Source organism: Mauremys mutica, chromosome 24, assembly GCF_020497125.1.
Source record: "Mauremys mutica isolate MM-2020 ecotype Southern chromosome 24, ASM2049712v1, whole genome shotgun sequence".
Lineage (NCBI taxonomy): Eukaryota > Metazoa > Chordata > Testudines > Geoemydidae > Mauremys > Mauremys mutica.
This window is the reverse complement of record NC_059095.1, coordinates 11156680-11169398: the sequence shown is the minus strand read 5'-3', so window position 1 is coordinate 11169398 and position 12719 is coordinate 11156680. Positions and strand designations below refer to the sequence as shown.

At 54.0% G+C, this 12719-nt stretch overlaps 1 long non-coding RNA gene across 2 annotated transcripts; it reads right to left on the bottom strand.

The window, feature by feature from the left end:
- Nucleotides 1-8409: 8409 nt before the first annotated feature.
- On the bottom strand, nt 8410-11280 carry LOC123355695. 2 transcript variants are annotated; one of them, XR_006575168.1, is made up of 4 exons: nt 10861-11280; nt 10435-10530; nt 10208-10263; nt 8410-8734 (listed from the first exon to the last, which is right to left on the bottom strand). It is a non-coding gene; the product is annotated as an uncharacterized LOC123355695 (long non-coding RNA). The 2 variants fall into 2 exon arrangements; XR_006575167.1 differs by having other exon boundaries at nt 10435-11280.
- Nucleotides 11281-12719: the final 1439 nt, after the last annotated feature.

The following is a 12719-nucleotide window of genomic DNA, read 5'->3' as shown; positions in this document are numbered from 1 at the left end:
CGCCGGCTAAGTTCATAAACATCTGACCTGGGACCACATGATTCAGGGCTTTTATCCCCCGACGTTGGACGTCTCGGATGTCTCTCCTCCGAGAATCCTGGGCTGCTTTTCTGATACTAAAGGGGGCCTCAGAGGAAGTGGGAGTCTTAGCCCCAGGTACCTGTTCGGGAAACTGAAACACTGAGTGATCCGGGTTGAAATGTTCAAAGCTGGCTGGGAATCCAGCCACATAACTTCCCCTGGACCTGGCTGGGGACTTCTCAACCCAGCCGGTCAGCAGAACAGCTAGGAATGCAACCCAGAAATCTTGACTTCCACCCTCTCTGCTCGAACCACGAGACTACATGCTTTCCCAGAGCCAGGGACAGAACCCAGGAGTCCTGACTGCCAGGCTTCCTGCTCTAACCACTAGACCCCACTCCCCTGCCAGAACCAGTAGCTAGGAGTCCTCCCTTCCAATCCCATGTTTTATAAAGTCGCTCTCCTGTTTAACTTGCTCGCTGGCTAAGCGAACACCGCTGTTTTCCTAGCTCTCGGCTCTTTCTGTGCCTAGCCTGGGTGTTGTCACATTAAAACAGGGGTCGGCAACCTTTCAGAAGTGCTGGGCCGAGTCTTCATTTATTCACTCTAAGTTAAGGTTTCACGTGCCAGTCATACATTTGAACGTTTTTAGAAGGTCTCTTTCTATAAATCTATAATATATAACGAAACTATTGTTTTAGGTAAAGTAAATAATGTTTTTTAAATGTTTAAGAAGCTTCATTTAAAATTAAATTAAAATGCAGAGCCCCCCGGACCGGTGGCCAGGACCAGGGCAGTGTGAGTGCCACTGAAAATCAGCTCGCATGCCGCCTTTGGCACCCGTGCCATAGGGTGCCTACCCCTGCATTAAAATAAGCTGGTTCATTCTGCCCACAGCGGTGGGGTGACCCAGCAATAAGGACAGGCCTGCCCCAGGGCCACTGCAATCTCCTCCACTGTTCCCCTCTTGTCTCTTGGCTAACGAGCGGCCCTTGGAAATAGTCACCACCCTCCCTCCGAGGACCAAATGCCTGACAAGATGGCCGCTCGGGTGTCTAGCTGTCTGCCAGAAAACATGCTAGGCTGAGAACCCTCCCCGCCCAAGCGTCTCCGCTGGCGGGAGCGAGTTTCTCGGCCTGTATGCGTTGAGTTATTTCCCCAGCTCTGCCCTCCCGCCCCGGCGTCCCTTCCCCTCCACCGAGCAGAGTTTGGGAGCTCAGCTGTCAACCCGCATCTATCAGCCAGATCTGCGGCCTCCGTGTTTTCCCCGGCTGAACTGATCGCTTCTGACGCCCGCTGGCTTGAGGAGAGGCTCCCCCCTCATTTGTCTGACGTGGTTCAGCACAGCAGCAGGGGCGCTACCGCTCCACCAGCCAGCGGGGCCTAATGCGTCTTGACAGTTGGGGTTGTGGGGGCTGGCCGGCATGCGGCACCCAGGCAGGGAGCCGGGGAGCAGGACTACTCTGGCATCTCTTAGCCACGGCAGCCGTCAGATCATCGCTTTAGAGCGCTCCTGTCCACCCCAGAGGAGCCCGGAATCGCACACAGGGATACAGCCACCGCCGTTGGGGCAGGGGGCGCTCGGCTGGCATTGGCGCGTGATCTGCTGCCCAGCAATGGGGGCCGAGGGACTTTGGCCAAGGAGGTTTTCCATGGGCTCTGCAAAGGTGGAAGAGCCAGACCCAGCGAGCTGCAGGAAGGTCGCTCTATCCAAAGCCGAGAGGGGTAGCGGATGGGGTGATGGGCTAGGAGTCAGTGGTTGGCACAACCTTGAGCAAGTGAAAAGTGCTGGACACCCATAGAGGGTTTGTACCCCACCAGGGGTGGCTCTAGCCATTTCGCCGCCCCAAGCATGGCAGCACGCCACGGGAGATGCTCTGCCAGTCGCCGGTCCCGCGGCTCTGGTGGACCTCCCGCAGACGTGCCTGCGGATGCTCCACCGAAGCCGCGCGACCGGCCGACCCTCCGCAGGCACGCCTGCGGGAGGTCCACCGGAGCCGCCTGCCGCCCTCCGGGCGACCGGCAGAGCGCCCCCCATGGCATGCCGCCCCAAGCACGCACTTGGCGTGCTGGGGCCTGGAGCCGCCCCTGTACCCCACCTTGGGTGACCAGACAGCAAATGTGAAAAATCAGGACAGGGGATGGGGAGTAATAGGAGCCTATATAAGAAAAAGACCCCAAAATCGGGACTGTCCCTATAAAATCGAGACATCTGGTCACCCTAACCCCACCTAGCACAATGAGGTCCTGGGCCGTGACTGGAATACACATAATAATGCATAGGGATTAATGCAATCAATAATTTACACCAGCCATCTAGGATCTTACCTGGTCCTCCTTGCTGTACTATCCGAAGAGCATTGATGGTTTGTATCCTTGTAAACTCCTCTGGCAAGGTAGGGCAGTGCTCTCCCCATTTCACAGATGGGCATCAGAGGCACTGGGTAGAGAGGAAGGAAGGCTCAGTGGTTAGACCACTAGCCCAGGCCTTGGGAGACCCAGGTCCAATTCCATGCTCCACCACTACTCCCTGTGGCACATCACTTAGCCTCTCTGTGCCTAAATTCTCCCTCTGTACAATGGGGATTAATAGCCCTGCCTTCCAGCGCTCAGATACTCTGCTGATGGGCATCAGATAAGTACTGCAAATATACAGGGTAGTGTAACAGGGTGGTACTCACCCCTGCGGCGCCTCCTGCTGGTGACTCATGGAATTAGCTCCGTCCAGCACCGGAGCACCCTCTGCAGGCCAGTGATCCACCTGTTCGTCTGGCCCCCGTGTCCCTCCTTGGACCCGGTGCCCCTTTCTCTGGGGTGCTGCCCCCTGACAATAACCCCCGTCTCTCTGGGTCTCCCCTCCTTAGGTAACCCTCACCCTCTATCCCTACCTTGCCTCAGTGTATGGCTACTGCCAGTCATTGTCTAGCCCCCCACTCTGGGCAGACTGCAGTCTCAGCCAACTCATCCCTGGCAAGGAGGGTTTGGACCTGCTGCTTTGTCCTACCCCTGGGCCGCCCTCTGCAACCCACAGTACCTATCGGCCCACTCCTAGGCCGCAGCCTGGGGCTTTCTAGGCTGGAGCTCCCCGGCTCCTCAGCCTTCCCCAGCCCTGCTGCACTCAGGTACCTGGTCTCTCTTTCCCAGCAGCTAGGCCCATCTCTCTCTGAAGGCAGAAGAGAGACTGTCTGGGCTCCTAGCTTCCCTGCCTTTTATAAGGCCCTGCTCCTCAGTTTGGGGCGTGGCCCCCAGCTGTAGCCACTTCCCCAATCAGCTCACTCTGTCAGGCCACTTTTAACCCCTTAAAACCCCGGAGCAGGGTCCACCCTGCTACAGGTAGATTAAGAACTTTACTCAGAGGTGGGAATTAAACTGAGGTCTTCTGAGTGCAGGCAATGCTCTACCCACTAGACCATTGTTCCTACTTAGATTACCTTGTATATCCTTCCTCCTGGAAGAGGCAACCCCAATGCTCTTTCATTCCATGCTATTATTCCAGACAGTCCATAAGTGATATCTCTAGATCCAGGGCAGCAGGAATTCCAGTAGCCAAGCCACTGGCAAATTGGGTGCTAACATGACTCATGTCTGCTCTGCCAAAGTGTCATGGCCATGCAATTTTAATGCGCTGCCTTGAATTATTCATGGCATTGCTGAAGCAAACCTGAACATTGCACAAAATGGCCTGAATATTTCATGAATTATTTCACTTATGAATTTTTGCCAAGGCTCCCTTTGGCATGTGCAGATTGTGGCAGGGAAGGGGAAGTACCGATTGGACAGTATTCGGCTTGGCTTAAAAATGAGGCCCAGTATAATAGTCCTACCTCCACTCAATAGGAACTAGCTCCCGGAACGAAGGGCCCACAGTGAAGTTAAGTAACAGCTCTGATCCTGGTCTCATTTGCACTGGTGTGAATCCAGAGTCACTCCATTGGAGCCCAGATCCTCTGGGCTCCAAATCCCAGGCCTAATCATTTGGGCTAAAGGAGAATCTCTGTCAGACTGTAAATGTTGGGGGCAGGAACTGGCATTTACTATGTGTTTGTACAGCACCTAGCACAATGGGACACTGCCTGGTGGTGGCCTTTAGGCATTTCCACAATGTAAATGTTAAATAATAATAATAATAATGTCAGTATAGGGCTTATGACACACAGCTGAGCTGTTCTGATTCCATCCACTAGAGGGCACTGGTGCCATGTACTCCCTAGTCAGCTCTTATGATATTACTGTACTATGAATGCCACAGGATCCCACAATGATGTCAGCATAAGAGCCTGGAATGCGGCATTCTCTGGCTGGCTTGTTCTCCAGTCTGCCAACCCTTCTAACCCGGCTCGCTCTTGCGTGCCATCCTCATGAGGGTCATGCTGATATTTACAAAGACAGATCAGCACTTGCAATTAGCATGATTCCCCTTCTCTTCCTGCCTGGGGCATTATCCTGCCTATTGGATGGCGCCATGCTGCAGCGGAAATCATTACGCCCTCCCAACATAGCAGGGGGAGCTCCTGCCTGTGGAAAAGACAGTGATCTGTTGGGGAACACAGTCGGCTAGGGTTAACCGCTTCGCTGCTGTCCGCTGCACTAGGGCAGCAGGCCAAAGCAGCGACAGGTGGATCCCCAAAAAGATTTCGCTCAGACCCAGAGCCGCACTTTGGAGATGAGATGTACCCCCGTCTCCTTCCTGAAATGTCCCACACCATCGTGTCACACACACCCACCCTGCCTATCTGCTCATTGATGCTGTGTAGATATAGGGCCGGATCCTGAGATCCTTAGGGAACAAACCATGGCTGTGTGCATACGGCCACCCGCACTGTCAGAAGAGGTCAAGCGCAGCGCCAAAAGCACTCGCTCCTGCTGGCCGAATTAACAGAGCCCCTTCTTCATCAGTAGCAGGTTGTTATAGCTGCTGGGTCAGCCACCCCCGTCGCAGACACTACACTAGTGTATTGGGTGTAATCAGGGAAACTCCCCATGTAGCTGGCCCCCGCAGTGTTACGTTTATACGTAGTTCTTAGGCAGGCAAATTCCTGTGGACTTTAACTGGAGCGTGATTTAACCAGGAGGCCAGGAACGATCGCTATTATTTGTAGCACTTAGAAGGCTCCGCCCAGATTGGGACCCCATTGTGCTAGGCGCTGCACAACCACAGAATAAGAGACAGTCCCCGCCCCAAAGAGCTTCCAAGCTAAACAGACCCAAGAGGGCAGGAGAGAGAGAGGCATGAAAGGACTTGCCCAAGGTCGCCCAGCAGCTGAGCGAGGAATAGGACACGGGTTTCCTGCCTTTCCACGCTAGGTCTGACGCTCACAGTGCTGACATCGGGGCTGGCCAAGAAACCCCCAGCACCTACCCACAAATTATCCAGCTGAAAAAACGGGAAACAAAGAAAAGCCAACCCTCAAACCTGCTTCCAAGCAGAGCTTTTTACCCCGAAAAGGGAGATGAGCCAGAGACTCCGTGAAGTCCACTAGGGACTTCACTATCGCTCTTGATTTGATAGAGAAGGTGCCCAGATACTCCAGTGATGGGCAGCAGGATAAAACCCTGGGATGGACAGATAGGCAGATCAGCACTTTCAAACGCTTTGGGATGACAAATTCTATATAACTAGATCCATTCTGTTGCCCCCTTTGCATTCCCAGAACATTTCGGATCCGCCCACAATCCCCTCCGTCTCTCTTGTCCCCTTGCTTGCTAATGGATTTCCAGTGATACGCATTTTACTCTCCTATCTCCTGACAGTTTATTAAATCTCCCTTTGGCTCCTCCTGGCCAACTCCTCCCCTTGCCAAACAAGATGCAATTTATTTTTCAGTATGTTCAATTATGCCATGAAAATTATTAGAGACACTGGCAGCGCACTCGCTTCAGGCATCTGCACTGCTCAGACTATAGAGCAATCGTCCCTACAAAAAAATCAATGGAGTTTTTGCTTTGGCTGCCATTTTTGAAGGAGTTTAGGGGAATTAGGAGCCCAAATCAGACTGAAATGGGGACCTAAATCCAGGCTTCTATTTTTCTTTTGCCTTTTAATTTGAAAGAAAGAAATCCCATTCAAACAGCTATGGCAGGCGAAACAAAATGGGAAAACAATTAGCAAAAAAATTTCAAAATGGTTTCATTTTACCTAGCTCTTTGGTGCAGGGCCTCTCTTTTCGTCCCAGTGCAGCGGGGTCCTGGCCCAGGCCTGGCTGTCACCATACAGCTAATCATTTTAAAGGTTCAACAGGTAACAATTTTTTTAAAATGTCCCCCCATATTTCCTGGAGACGTTTGGAATGTTTAATTTCCATGGCTGCTTGACTTTTTGTTGTTGTTGTTTTTACCACTGATTGTTACAAAATGAATGATGTCCAGGGTCTTGGATTTTTGTTTTTGTTTTTAATTTCCCCCCTTTCCGTATTTCTTCTGCTACTCTGTAACTTCTCAAAACCTTTCCAACTCCAGGCAGTGGCTGATCCAAGGGGTTTCCCAGGATGTCTGATTGCAAACACTGTGTAGAGGCGCAGACTCACCCCTGCGGCGCCTCCTGCTGGTTTCTTCCAGGAATTAGCTCTCCAGCCTCCAGAGCGCCCTCTGTAGGCTGGTGATCCACCTTACCTGTGGCCCTCCCAGGACCCTGGTGCCCCGTTTACCTGGGGTGCTGCCCTTGCCAGTAACCCCTCCCAGCCTCAGGGTCTCCCCCTCCCAGGGGAACCCCCATCCCCAGTTCGCCTCAGTGTTCAGCTACTGCCAGTCCCCATCTAGCCCCCCCGCTCACTAGGGCGGACTGCAGTGTCAGCCACTCATCATAGGCAAAGGGGGGGTCGGACCTGCTGCCTCTGCCTACCCCTGGGCTGCCCCCTGCAACCTCCAGGACCTGTTGACCTGCTAGGCCGCAGCCTGGGGCTTTCCAGGCTGGAGCTCCCCAGCTCCTCTGCCTTTCCCCAGCCCTGCTCCACTCAGGTACTTTGTGTCTAGCTCCTTGCAGCCAGGCCCATCTCCCTCTCCAGGCAGAGGGAGACTTTCTGGGCTCCTGGCTTCTCTGCCTTTATAGGGCCAGCTGAGTCTGTTCGGGGCATGGCCCCAGCTGCAGCCACTTCCCCCAATCAGCCCAGCCTAAAAGCTGCTTTCTCCAGCCACAGCCCCCTCCCAGGGCTGTTTTTAACCACTCTGGACTTGAGCGGGGTGACCACCCCCCTACATGCTGAGACAGGGTGTTGTTTGGATTGCAGCTGTGTGACTAAAGCCATGTCTACACTGGCACAGCTATGGCGCTGTGGTTATGCCACTGTAGTGCTGTCATTTATATGCGTCGTACCACAACAGAAGGGGTTTTTCCATCGCTGTAGGCAATCCAACTCTCTGAGCAGTGGTAGCTATGTCAACAGAAGCATTCTTACATTGACTTAGCCACATCTATCTCGGGGGTGAGGTCAGCATATCTACAGCGCTCAGAGGTATGAATTTTTCATGAGTGACATAGCTACGTTGATCTAAATTTTAAGTGTGGACCAGGCCTGTGTGAGAGAGAAGCAGCAGAAACACCACAGAATCAGACAGAGACGGCAGCAAAGAAGCCAAGACACAGCCAGAGAGGGACGTGTGACATGACCCTGAGAAAAACTGAGAGAGCGAGCGCTTTTGGGCAGATTACTGTCTGGAAAGAGACTTGGGACTGTGAGCAAAAATAAAAGAACTCCTGCAGCTTGATTCCTCCTGTGTTCGGTAAAACCGGACTTTGCACACATCCATCGTAAATAAACGGGATTGCATCAAAGTCATACTCGAGTCAATTTCTCCTTTTAATGGGCAATAACTCAGAAGACCCTAAAAATTAAGTAACCTCTCAAGCCAAAATGGGGTAACTGCAAGACAAAAATCCCTTCCCTCTAACGGAGCTACTTGGCCCATGCTGAAATGATGAAGACCAGGATGCAGGGGCGGTCAGGCCTAGATGCTGCATTAAGAAGGACAGATTGATTTCCCCCCTGCTTTTTTCCCTTCAAAATCCACATGCCTTAGGAGCCATTTTCCCAGAGATGCCCCATTCTCTGTGAAGCCCAGTTGTTAGCCACACACAAGCCATGCCCAGTGGGACCAGGGAAGGGAGGGAGGCAGGAGAGAGAGACGCTTATGGTTTATTTAACACAGCGTCAGAAACTAGAAGAGGACCACACAGCTACAACAACCCTGCACAGAAGAGGATTGGCAGAGGAGATAACCCACCTTCCTCCTGAACTGACAGCTGTCCAATGAAGCCAGTGCCAGCCAAGGTCTCGGGACGCCTCAGGCGAGTGCTGGGAACAGCAGCACAAAACAAACTCACGCCAGGATTTTTTTTAAGATACAAAAATATTTCTCTCCAGCGGCTGCAGTTTTTCTGCCAGCTCTGGGCTTTGCAGGTTAACGATAAAAACAACAAGAGACAGAGCTAGTGTTCCTAGTCAGCAAATCCCTTCAGCGTGTGCTTCAGGGCTTGGCTGAATCAGGGCCTAGATAAGCATGTTCCTAAAGTCCACGACCCAAAGAAGGAGGAGGTGGAGGTTCTGGAAGCAGCTGAACTCAGCTGCCCAGGCCCTGCCTTCTGAACTGGACTGGTTCCCTGGCTCTGATCACTGCCTTTTCACCATCCCGCCTGGTTCCACAGTTTGTGTCAGTGGCACCCGATTGGCTTCCTGGGTTCGCTCCGGTATATAGAGCTGATCCCGATCTGTTCCTGTTCCTGATAGAGATGGAATCAAAACGCCATTACTGGAGCCAGAAACTTCTGGGGCATCCGGAATCCAAACCCAGGGGAACCACAAAAGAGGTGGAGAGACTGGAATCAAAACCCAGATCCTCATCAAAATGTCACCTTTTGCCATAACAGGCTAAAGCAGAAGCCTCGCAGCCAAACTCCTGGAGCCCTGAAAGTCAAAGCCAAATGCTGCAGCAGCTCAAGCCTGAGTCTAGTTCCCAGATTTTGCAGCTGCCCAGTTATGCAACGAAGCATAATCGATGAACGAACGTGAGGCTGGGAGATCACCTCATGGTGTGGGGGGCGCTCTGCCGGTCGCCGGTCCCGCGGCTCCGGTGGGCCTTCCGCAGATGTGCCTGCGGAGGGTCTGCCGGTCCCGCGGCTCCGGTGGACCTCCGAAGCTGCGGGACCAGCGGACCCTCCGCAGGGACGCCTGTGGGAGGTCCACCGGAGCCGCCTGCCGCACTCCCGGCGACCGGCAGAGCGCCCCCCGCGGCATGCCGCCCCAAGCACGGGCTTGGCGTGCTGGGGCCTGGAGCCGCCCCTGCCTCATGGAGACCCTCTGCCCAAAGTAGGATTGCCAGGTGTCTGGTTGAAGCATTTAAGCAGAACGCCTGGTTGAAAAGGGACCTGGGCGGCTCCAGTCAGCACTGCTGACTGGGCCATTAAAAGTCCGGTTGGCAGCGCAGTGGGGCTAAGGCAGACTCCCTGCCTGCCGTGGCTCCGCACGGCTCCCGGAAGCAACGGCATGTGTCGTGTTCCCCCCCCCACCTCCACGTAGGACATGCCGTTGCTTCCAGGAGCTGCTTGAGGTAAGTGCCGCCTGGAGCCTGCACTCCTGACCCCCTCCTGCAACTCAACCCCCTGCCATGATCCCCCTCCCGCCCTCCAAACCCCTTGATCCCAGCCCGGAGCACCTTCCTGCACCCCAAACCCCTCATCCCCAGCCCCACCCCAGAGCCCCCACCCCCAGCCGGAGCCCTCAGCCCCTCCCGCACCGCTAACCCCTGAGCCAGTCCGGTGAAAATGAGCGAGTGAGTGAGGGTGGGGAGAGTGAGCGACAGAGGGAGGGGCAGTGGAGTGAATGGGGGGTGGAGTCTCAGAGAAGGGGAGGGGCCTCAGAGGGGGCAGGGCAAGGGTGTTCGGTTTTGTGCGGCTAGAAAGTTGGCAATCGCAGCCCAAAGCCACAGCATCAGGCGCTCCTTAGCTGAGAGGCCACCGGGGGACGTGCACACCAGGAGCAGGTGAAGACAATGAAGCATGAAGGGTTTTCTAGCAGCGAACGTGGACATGTATCTAACACAGCCCTGCTGCTTTGATATCAGCCTCCCGCGTTCTCCGGGAGACGAGCATCCTGCACCGGGCTCAGCATCGGTGTGAGCCTATTTGAAAGAGCTAATGCGATCCTGGGAGGCATAAACAGGGGAATCTCCAATAGGCGCAGAGAGGCTGTTTTACCTCCGGAATTGGCACTGGAGCGACCACTGCGGGAATAATGTGTCCAGTTCAGGTGCCTGCAATTCACAAAGGATGGTGATGAATCAGACAGGGTTCAGAGAAGAGCCACGGGAATGATTAAGGATTAGAAAACCTGCCTGATAGTGACAGACTCACGGAGCACAAGCTATTTAGCTTAACCAAGAGCCGGTTAAGGGGTCACTTGATCACTGTCTATAAGTACTTACACAGGGAGAAAAATATTTAATAACAGGCTCTTCAGTCAAGCAGAGAAAGTCTAACACGGCCCAACGACTGGAAGTTGAAGCTGGACAAACTCAGACCTGAAATAAGATGTAAATTTTCAGCCATGAGAGTAATTAACAACCAGAACAACTTCCCCTGGGTCACGGTGGAGTCTCCAGCACTGACAATGTTTAGATCAAGACTGGATGTGCGCCTAGATCTGCTCTAGGAAGGATTTAGGGCAGGTCTCTGTGTGGTACGGGAGGCCAAACTGCTGGCCACGGTGGTCCCTTCTGGCCTTGGAATCTATGAATCCTGGGGGAAGGTGGGTGGAGCCCACAGACCAAAAGCCCCGCCCCCTCAGATAAGGGCGGGGCCACAGAGCTCAGGAGTCACTATTATTTGCTGTGGAGACTGGAGTCTTTTACCCACAGAGCAGGTGCAGCAGGGGGGAGTTTCTCCCATTGCCAGGATGCCCCATCCCCTGCACTGGAAGAACGCTGGTGATAAGGGGACCAGAGGGATCTGGGAATGGGGGAGCAGAGGCCAGGGCAGGGGTCACTGGAACGCTCAGGAGCGGATCGAAGTGGCTGCCCGGGGAGGCGATGGAAATTGCGATGCCCAGAGATCTTCAGGAGGAGATGAGCCGACGATATCAGCGACTTGGGCTGCCTCCGTCAGCTTTGGCGCCTCAGCAGTGTGGCTAGAGGAAGGGTGGCCTAGCGTTTAGCGGACTAGTCTGGGGCTCGGCGGATCCAGATTCAAATCCCGGCTCTGCCCCAGACTCCTCGGGAGATCGCTTAATCTCCGCCTCAGGTCCCCAGCTGCGCGATGCGGAGCGTAGCACCGCCCTGCCTCAAAGGCTGGGTGGTGCTCAGACACTCCGGGGACGGGGGGAGATAAATGCTCTATGAGAGAGATGCTCGATAAAGACCTCTCTGTGACATCACTTATTGCTAAGGGCACCGGCAGGGAGTCCTGAGTTTCTGATCCCAGCTCTGCCCCACACTCCCTGTGTAGCCTCAGGCAGGTCCCAACCCTGCCTTGTGCCTCAGTTTCCCCACCTGTAGAAGGGGGATGATGATATTCACTTGCCCCCCTCAGAGGGAGGCTGGGAGGGTGATTCACCCACTGTCGGGGCAGTGCTAGACGTTATTACAGCGAGGACACTTTCTCCCGGTTTGAGACCTCGCCTCCCACGTCCCCACCAGGGCTGAATCCGCTGTGACCCGGCCCCCTCCCTGCCCCCACAAAGCAGGTGGGCTTGACTTAAAGGGACAGCAGAAGAAAGTCTCCCCAGCTGTCAACAGCAGCTGCCACTGCTCCAGTGGGCCCCACCCCTTATATTGCCAGACTCCAGCCTAGCTGGATGGGGGGACCCAGTGCAGGACCCGGGCCCTTCAAATGCCCCCACCCCCCGCCCCCCAGCCTTAGCAACTGGTCAGCTTCCTGCTGCCCAGCCAATGAGATGCTCCTGGCCAGCATAAGCCGAGGCTGGAATCCGATTTCCAAACAGCGGAGCTGGTTCCCGCCCTCCCCCGCCAAGGGGTCAGAGCAAACGGATCGGTTCTGTTTGAATTTTCTGTCTCCATCAGCCTGATCCAGAGCAGATGAGGGCAATGCTCAGAATGAACCTGCCAGGAGCTGGTGGCATTGTTCCTCCCTCCCCATAGAATATCTCCCAGTGGCTTAATATCAACGGCCCCTCTGCTATCTAATCTATCCATCCATCCCCATCCACTCTCTCTATCTATCTATCCATCCCCATCCACCCCCTCTATCTATCTATCCATCCCCATCCACCCCCTCTACCTATCTAATCTATCTATCTATCCCCATCCACCCCATCCATCTAATCTATCCATCCCCATACACCCCATCTAATCTATTTATCTATCCCCATACCCCCTCCCTATCTATCTATTGCCATGCACACCCCAATATATCCCCACACATCCTAATATCTTTCCACCCCATGCACACCCCAATATCTATCTCCCTATACACCCCCTCTATCTATCTCCATACATACCCCAATATCTATCCCCCCAATATCTATCCACCTCCATGCACACCCCAATATCTATCTATCTCCCTATACACCCCCTATCAATCTAGTCTATCTACCTATTATCCCCATAAACCCCGCTTTACATCAATCTTTTATAATGGTGTTAAATATATAAAAAAGTGTTTACTCAGAGCCGTGCTAGGTGAAAGGGGTCACCAGTACAAAAGTTTGAGAAGCACTGGACTAGGCAAAGGCTGGGAGGGGAAACTGAGGCAC